The sequence below is a fragment of the Nanorana parkeri genome, unplaced genomic scaffold (assembly GCF_000935625.1).
Source record: "Nanorana parkeri isolate BGI_ZX_2015 unplaced genomic scaffold, ASM93562v1 scaffold3540, whole genome shotgun sequence".
NCBI lineage: Eukaryota > Metazoa > Chordata > Amphibia > Anura > Dicroglossidae > Nanorana > Nanorana parkeri.
The window spans coordinates 65,800-74,298 of NW_017309808.1; the positions used below are offsets into that span (position 1 = coordinate 65,800).

The window sequence follows — 8,499 nt, forward strand, 5'->3', positions numbered from 1 at the left end:
CCCCCCCCCCGCCCACAGTGCGATCGCCTGCCTGCATTCCGGTCCAGTGCAATCTGCAAAAATAGTGTTTGCAGCATTTTTGCATATCGCACTGGACCGAAACGCAGGCACTAATGTGCCTGCGTTCGGGTGCGGGCGATCGCACTGCGGGTGAGGGGTATGCCATTGACTTAAACGCACCGCCATGCTCCCTCCCCTCCCGAATGCAAGTGTTTTTTCGTTGGTAGATCTCATTGAGCTTGTAATTTGAAAAGTAGATCTCCGAACGAAAGATTGTGGGTGCCCCTGATCTAGGAGTAGGAAGTCAGTCAAGTGTTATAAGAAAAATGTTATACGTAATAGGCACTGTATTGTCTGATATTATTGTTCAACTCTGCTTCATTTTGTTCATAAACTTGAGGAATTATTATGCTGCTGGTGGATCATTTTAACATCATAGTAACATTGTAGGTGAGGTTGAAAGAAGACACAGGTCCATCTAGTTCAGGGGTCAGCAACCTTAAACACTCAAAGAGCCATTTGGACCCGTTTCCCACAGAAAAGAAAACACCGGGAGCCACAAAACCCTTTTGACATCTAAAATGAAGATAACACTGCATATATCGTTTTTTACTGGGCGGGATTACATTGAAATGTGTGATCACGTCACCGGTCATACATTCCAACCTAGTCACAAACTTTGATGGAACAGCAGTCCTATCTAATCATTTAATCAGATAAATAGATTATAATAGGCAACTTTATAATAAGAAAAAGTACAATATTCCCCAAAGGGGGATCCCACCATTCCTTCAAAAAAGTATATCTAACAAATATTTATAAAAATATATATATTTTATTTGTAGAAAAAGCTAAAAATCTATGTATAACACTACGTATCAAAACATATCAAAAAACATTATTGGTATCAAAAAACACACATACATATATATGGCTGCATCCCGCTAATAGCTTTGAAAAAGTGGGTTTGTAGAAAGACAGTGTAGAGACACACCGTTTGAATGCCTTATGTTCTCAAAGAAAAAAGAAAGAAGAAAGAATCTGGTATCACGAATATATATAATTTCATATATTTTTAGAATCTCCAAGTAGATGGCAAAAATAACCCATATTTGATGGAAAGGAGAAAAAGGTTGCAACAGAGCTCTGTAAATTTGAAAAGGGCATGTATAATGTGGAAAAACAGTCAATCGGATTTAAAATAAATTCAACTCACGATAAGGTATGTCCTTGTTTGGAAAACCAACTTTAAAGATGAAGGATAATATTTCCGCTGTTATATTAGTATCCGGTTACAGAGAAACACGGGGTTCAGGAGATTTAGCTATATCTCGGCTTGGTACGCTAGTTGTTTTAAATCGTTGCCTTAACTGAATGCCTGTGTTCGATCTATAAGATTTGTTTCTCTTCTCTGGGTGATTGAAGGAAACAGGATCCGTGGTAGAGCTGGAAGCCAGATAATGTCTTGTTAGACCGAAGCAGAGTAATTGTACCTTGAGTTGAAGAATCCGAAGAGTTTAGAGAGGAGATGCCGTCAATTAGATAGAGGGAAACTCGATGGATGTTGTGCAGGTTTCAGGAGATAGCACTATCTCGGCTTTGCTGTTCTTTATGGATGTGAGTTCAACAACGCCCTTCTGATGAAGCCCTGGTGTGGGAGGGGGTGAAACGCGTCATAGGCGTTCAGTGAAGGTTCTCTTCATGTGGCTGCTCCGGCTGAGGCCCATCCGTGTTGTTTAGCCTGAATTACCTACAAGTCTATTGAATCTGGCACAATAAACAAGAATTTATTTATTTGGAGTCTCGAGTTGAGAAAGGATCAAAAAAGGAAACTCTATGTTTCAGTGAAGGCTCACATCCATAAAGAACAGCAAAGCCGAGATAGTGCAAAGCCGAGATTGGGTACCTCTGTCAGAAATCAGCTTCCTCTCCGCTGGAACCCGAATTCCAATGTCCTCAGCCCAAACCTTGCTAATTATTGGACAGAACCAATATCTTAGGACAGAACGCTAACCTCCTCAATCATCAGACAACACCAATGTTGAAGAGGAAACCAAGAACTGCTTTATTGAAGAAGAGCACACAGAGTCTATACCTCACACCATCAGATAAGCATTAATTGTTACATGGAACAGTCCCCTCCCCCAGACAGCTAGGTGCCGCATTGGATTGTCTTAATTAGAGACCAGCTTAATCCCATCACTGTAAACAATGGTCACTCCAGACAGCCTGCTGCCTTTAGAAGAATGGTTCACATCAAGTCACATAGTGACCAGCTCTCCCTAGAAAAAATATTAACTGAGTTGGATAATGTTGCTGGTAAGTGATCAGCAGTGTCCAATGCAGGACATCATGGTGCATATGGTGGTTTAAACTTCATTGAGGTCCCTACAGATTCCCTACTTGAAATCCCTACAGATTCCTGAAAGTGGGGCCCCGGTAATGACACAGTTTGAGCGGTGGTGCCTGCGGGGGTCTGACCAACGGGGGGGGATATCCTCAATATATGCTGCTCTACTTGGGCCATTTACGAAGTTAACATATATGGCTGCGTGGGAAACTGACCTAGGGGTTGTCCTCTCGTTGGATGAATGGCAACAGTGCGTCTCAAGGCTGAGGATGGGAATCCCCAATGTCTCCCTAGCAGAGGCTAATTATAAAGTTCTCTCGAGATGGTACCAGGTTCCAGTTAGACTGGCAATCATGTTCCCTGGGACGAGCCCCTTATGCTTTAGAGGATGTAATCAGCAGGGCTCTATGATCCACATTTGGTGGCAGTGCCCAAAACTGGCTGGCTTTTGGAAACCTGCGGGGGTCTGACCAACGGGGGGGATATCCTCAATATATGCTGCTCTACTTGGGCCATTTACGAAGTTAACATATATGGCCGCGTGGGAATCTGACCTAGGGGTTGTCCTTTGGTTGGACCAAAAGTTACCATAGCCCGATCCTGGAAATCAGAAAGGTTACCTTTCTCCATGGTTTTGTCCAAATTAAATTGGATCATGATCCATGAGAAGCTTTACAGTACTTTGATTCAGTTACTTCCCTTCTTGCTGGGAGCCTTGTACGACCCATTCAGAGGGATCTAATACCCACAGATTGGGTGATTAACAGCGGTTCTTACAATGGCAAGAGAGAAAATTGAATTTATTCGACCCACCATTCTATAGGAGATATGATGAGGGTTTAGAATCATGTTGCGGGGGGCTTTGGTAATATATTAACACATTAGACAGAGGTAAGCATTCTTTAGCCCTGTTGCTGTTGAAGGACCATTGATTGTGATATAACGCTTGTTTAGGATACATATATTATATGTTTATATAAGGATATTACGGTCTGTGAATGGAACTGTATAAGTACTGAAAACCAATAAAAACTTTGAAATTTAAACTTCATTGAGGAATTCTAGGCCATGAACTTCCACCATATCTTCTCTGTTATCATTTTTTTTCAGTGACCAAACTCAGGACAAAGAACTGAACCTAAAAGTGTCCATCAAGCATATTGTGACGTGTAACCTCGAAGAGGAGAATCTAACCCACCCGCTGGTGTTGCCGCTTGCTGATTGCGTCATCAGTGCGGGGTTATTGGACGTCATCAGTAAAGATGAGGAGGATTACATGAGGAACCTGGAAAAAATCTCAAACCTGCTGAAAATCGGAGGTCACCTGATCCTGATCGGGTTACTAAACACAACTTACATGACAGCCGCAGCAGATCGGTTCCATTGGTTGAAATACGATGAGAGCTTTGTAAGATCCGCTCTCAGCAAGCTGGGCTTTGTCATTGATTACTGCGCCGTGCAGAGGAGACGGAATGTGAGCGATCTCATCGATTATTCTCATATTTATGTTATCACAGCTCACAAGGAGAAGTAAATGGATCAGCCGGCAGCCCCCAATTCATTAAATGTAGCTCCCCACAAAAGTGAAATCAATTGGTCAGCTGATAATCCAATCCAGGACATACAATATCTCAGACAGTGGTGTAACAATCGCCGTAGCGACCCAGGCGGCGTTCGCAGTGAAGGAGGAGGCAGGGCCCGCCTACAAGCAACCCCGCCTCCTCTTACATCACTGGACAGCGAGCTAAGAGCAGGTGGGACCAGTGACGTAAGAGGAGGCCGGGCCGGTCAATAGAAGAGGAGGTGGGGCCAGTCGATAGAAGAGGAGGCGGGGCCCGGCGACCACGAAGGCGGACATCGCTGACAGGTAAGAGGTGTGCAGCCCATCTGAGACCCTGCAGAGCCCACTATAGGGAGTCTATGGTGGGCTCTGCAGGGTCACTCTCAGGTGGGCTCTGCAAGTAGCATAACTAGCAATCACGGGGCCCCATACAAAATGTTGCTATGGAGCCCTGTGATTTCTAGTTATGCCCCTGGGCAGAGAGTCAGCTCAGTTGTATTATTCTGAGTATCAAAGCTGAACTTCAGGCAAACAACTAAATGCACAGAGAAGATACACATATAACAGCTGTTTTGCATGCCAAAGGATTTGTATTTATGTCTATGCAGTCTTGACATGAACACAGCTCTGTCACACAGCACAGCCAAATCTGATAAGGGAAAGGATCTGATCTTTCCCTACTGCAGTTTCACTTTCATTTACCGGTCTCCTTCCCACCCTCACCCTGTGACTGGACAGTGAAAGTGTAAGCAGCACTGTAATAAGCTCATCTCTCTATCACTATCTTCCCTTCTCCTATCAGCATGCTTATTGCACCACAGTTCACCTGATTAGCTCATTGTGTTGCTTCTCCATTACACTCTCTGAGCTCTGCTGTAGAGACTGTATAGTGAACAGCAAAAAACTGATACCAAATCAAATTCAGGTATTTATCTATATGCTTAAAGTAATACATTACCATAAGCATTACCATTACAGCTAGATTCTGAACATTATCACAGGTGATTGTGTGTGGAGCTGTAGCCTCTTGTCATATGTCTCTGTGCTGATTAAATCCTCTTCCACTCTCATTACGATAATCACCATTGTGCGTCAGTAGGAGGAGTTGAGAATACCCGATCTGCATGCTTGTTTGCATAGACACTAGTGTTCCCAGAACATCAGCTTAATATCGGCTCGGGATGGTAGTCGGCGTCCTCTGTATGTATTTTCCATTTCACTTCTATGTCAATCCCAATAAAATGATTACAGAGTATAAATGTGTATCAAAGTGTCATCTGTCATTACATACAGTGTGATCCTTAGACATTGCCCTGGTCACATCTTGCAGTGCTGGGCATACAGTGATGACATTATTTGCTCAGGGAATTCATTTACATTGGTCACCGTCCATGTTGCACAATCATTGGAGTGATGGGTTGAATGATGCCGGCAAAAGCTGGTTTTGGAATGTCATCCTTTACTGGGCTAATCTATTAATTTAATTATTTATGGCTGGAGTTTTACTATAAAGCCTAAATTAATAAAATGTTCAATCAGCTAAATACCTTCCAGGTACATCAAAACAAAACAAAAGCCATAGAGTTGGTTGTCTTCAGAAGCAGCCACAGCCTGAGTAGAACAAAGCTGTCTCCTGCCAGCATGCTGCAGAGAAGGTAGATGTTTGGTTTTTGCATCACTTAGCAACATGGTGAAGCCATAAAACATCTTCTTTTTGTGCACAATTGTCCATACAAAACATTACACATCTCCACCTCCTGTCATGTTCTTGGGTTACCAACATCTGCCTTGACATAATTCGTAACACTATGGTGACGGGATGAAGGGGACAGAGTTACCGGCGAGGCTGTAATTTCTGAGCTATGTTCTTGAAACAAATTAAAACTGAAGAAGCCACTTTGGAAAACGTCTTCAACTTTACAAAACAAGTCCAACTGAAAATCAGCCTGGAGCAGAAAGGTACGGGGCCTACAGGACTGGGTGGAAGAAGGACGAGGTCGTACATAGATGAAGTGGTTAATGAAGGGTAATCAGAGGGCACTCACCTGATTGGGTAGTTATAGCTTGGCAGTAAGGGGCTCCGAGCATGGTCTGTATGGTGGGGTGTAGCAGCTTCCGTTCGAGCTTTGCAGACACTAGACCAGAGGTGTCAAACTCAATTTAATCGTGGGCCGCATCAACATTATGGTTGCCCTCAAAGGGCCTGTAAGACTATATATATGTATCTAATCTTTATCATAATTGCCTCTGCATTCGATTATCACCGGTTTTAGTAATAACTTAATACCTAGATCTGAAAGTAGAAGTCTAGGAAATGGCCTGGTGGGCAGGATGCGGCCCCTGGGCCTTGAGTATGACACATGTGCACTAGACCAACATCTTTGAAGGCATTCAATTTGATGGTAGTGAGAAATGGTCAGTGACCCCTGCTGGGTATGGCGTCCCTTCTTCAGTTCAGTCAGTTTGCAGTGATTGGTATTTGATGGATCGGCATGTGTCTGTGGTCAGTCTTTGTGTAATCTTCCCAGAGGTGGGGGGCTTATCATATGAGTTCTGCAGATACAGGAAGTTTGTTCATTTTCAAGTGTCTACAAGGATCTGCCACCTCAACATTAAGCTATTTGCTGAATTGTTCTGTAAGATGCCTGAAACAGCCACTAATTCCCAGTCTAGTGTGCTCTGGTTTTCCTTGTGTAAGAGAAGACAACAGAGGTGTCGGGTATGGCCAGGCTTTGGGTACACCTGGTTCCATCTGAAAACCCTGGTCATGTGACCAACTGCTACTAACGGTACCATGACCTGAGTAAATGAGAATCTTCACAAATACTGAAAGAAGAAAAGACTAAACTTGCCGTCTTGATGTTCACAGAGCTACGGTATCTATTATAATAAAAGTCGACCTTTAAAGGAGAACTATGGGGTCAGTGCTTTTCCCCATAGTTCTCCCCAGGGTCACGGGAGGACACAAACTAGCGTCCTCCCGTTACCCAAAGCTCAGTATCCTGCGAGCTACAGCTTGCAGTATACTGAGACCGCCGCAGCCGGGACAGATCCCGACATTACTGTCTGGATCCACCCAGCTGCGTGATTGACAGCTGGCTCTGCCTATCAGAGCCAGCTGTACCCGCCCCTCCCCCATCCGTTCCGCCAGTCAGTGCTGGAGGATAAGAGCGGGGAGGGGGGAATCCCTGCAGGGTGCCGTGAGTGACACTCACGGCTCTCTGGAGGGACAGGATCATGAAGTGAGCGAGCCACGGTATGCGTTCCCTCACTTCCCAATCTATTGAGCCAACTTGTGACAGTTTCATTGTCACAGGTCGGCTCGAACTATGAGGCTGAGTGATTTTCCCTCACCTCATAGTTCTCCCTTATTGGCTCTGGATCCATCCAGCTGCGTGATGGACAGCTGGCTCTGCCTCCCTAGAGGCAGAGCCAGCTGTACCCGGCCCCTCCCCCGTCCGTTCTGCCAGTCAGTGCTGGAGGATCGGAGCGGGGAGGGGGGCGAATCCCTGCAGGGTGCCGTGAGTGACAGTCAAGGCTCTCTGGAGGGACAGGATCGAGAAGTGAGCGAGCCACGGTATGCGTTCCCTCACTTCCCGATCTATTAAACCGACCTGTGACAGTTTCATTGTCACACGTCGGCTCGAACTATGAGGCTGAGTGATTTTCACTCACCTCATAGTTCTCCTTTATTGGCTCATTAATCTATTAACTATTAAATATTTGTGTGGCATATAGAAAAACAAAAACAGTCATTTGTGTTCCCATGACAAGCACATGCTCATGGCTGGGATGATAATGACATTCTACAAGATTCATGGATTTAATTCTAGAAGTAACCTTGAATTGTACTACTCTGACAAGGAGGACATGGTCTTTGGAGAAGATTCTTTGAAATTTCCGTTGATGAATCTCCACTATGTGTTCAGCCGAGGTATGTAGGAATCTGTATATTTTATAGATGAAATTCCTTTATGTAGAAAGAAATAAAAATACCACTCATAGTAGTGAAACTCCCCATACTGGTCTATCAATCATTTATTGAAGTTCAAACGGGACATTTGTGGCTCACTACATGTATATAAATTGTTATTCATAACTTATATTGAGTGTCAGCTCCTCTTGAAGTTCTGTGAGAGACAATAAAGTTATTTTGTTTTTCATCCTGAAATTTCCAAAAGAGACAATAGTGAGAAGGGGACAGCAATGGGGATGTTGGCTACCCTGCTGCACCCAGCGTGGTGCCACCTCAGACTGAATATTGCCCCAACCCACAAAACAAAGGAGCCTGCTGTAAATCCTGTTTAATAATAATAATAATAATAGTGGTGGATAATAGATGTAAAACATACTGTAGATAATTTAAATGTAGTTTGCTAAATCACCGTGTATCATAAACATTGCATTTATTTCTTTAAATACTTATTTCACCTTTTTTTTATCCTTTGTTACATCTCAGTTCTGCTGATCTCCTGAAGTGTCTTTCTAGCCACTTCCTATTTACATACACTCCAGTGATGGCTGCATGGCATTTCTCAGTTTGGGGGGGTTTCCTGATGGTGACAATAGTGGACCATGACTGTGTAAT

General features: G+C 43.9%; 1 pseudogene; it reads left to right on the forward strand.

Annotated features, from left to right (window-relative positions):
* The window catches only part of LOC108803258, a 7,266-nt pseudogene extending 3,382 nt beyond the window's left edge, over nucleotides 1–3,884 (forward strand).
* Nucleotides 3,885–8,499: the final 4,615 nt, after the last annotated feature.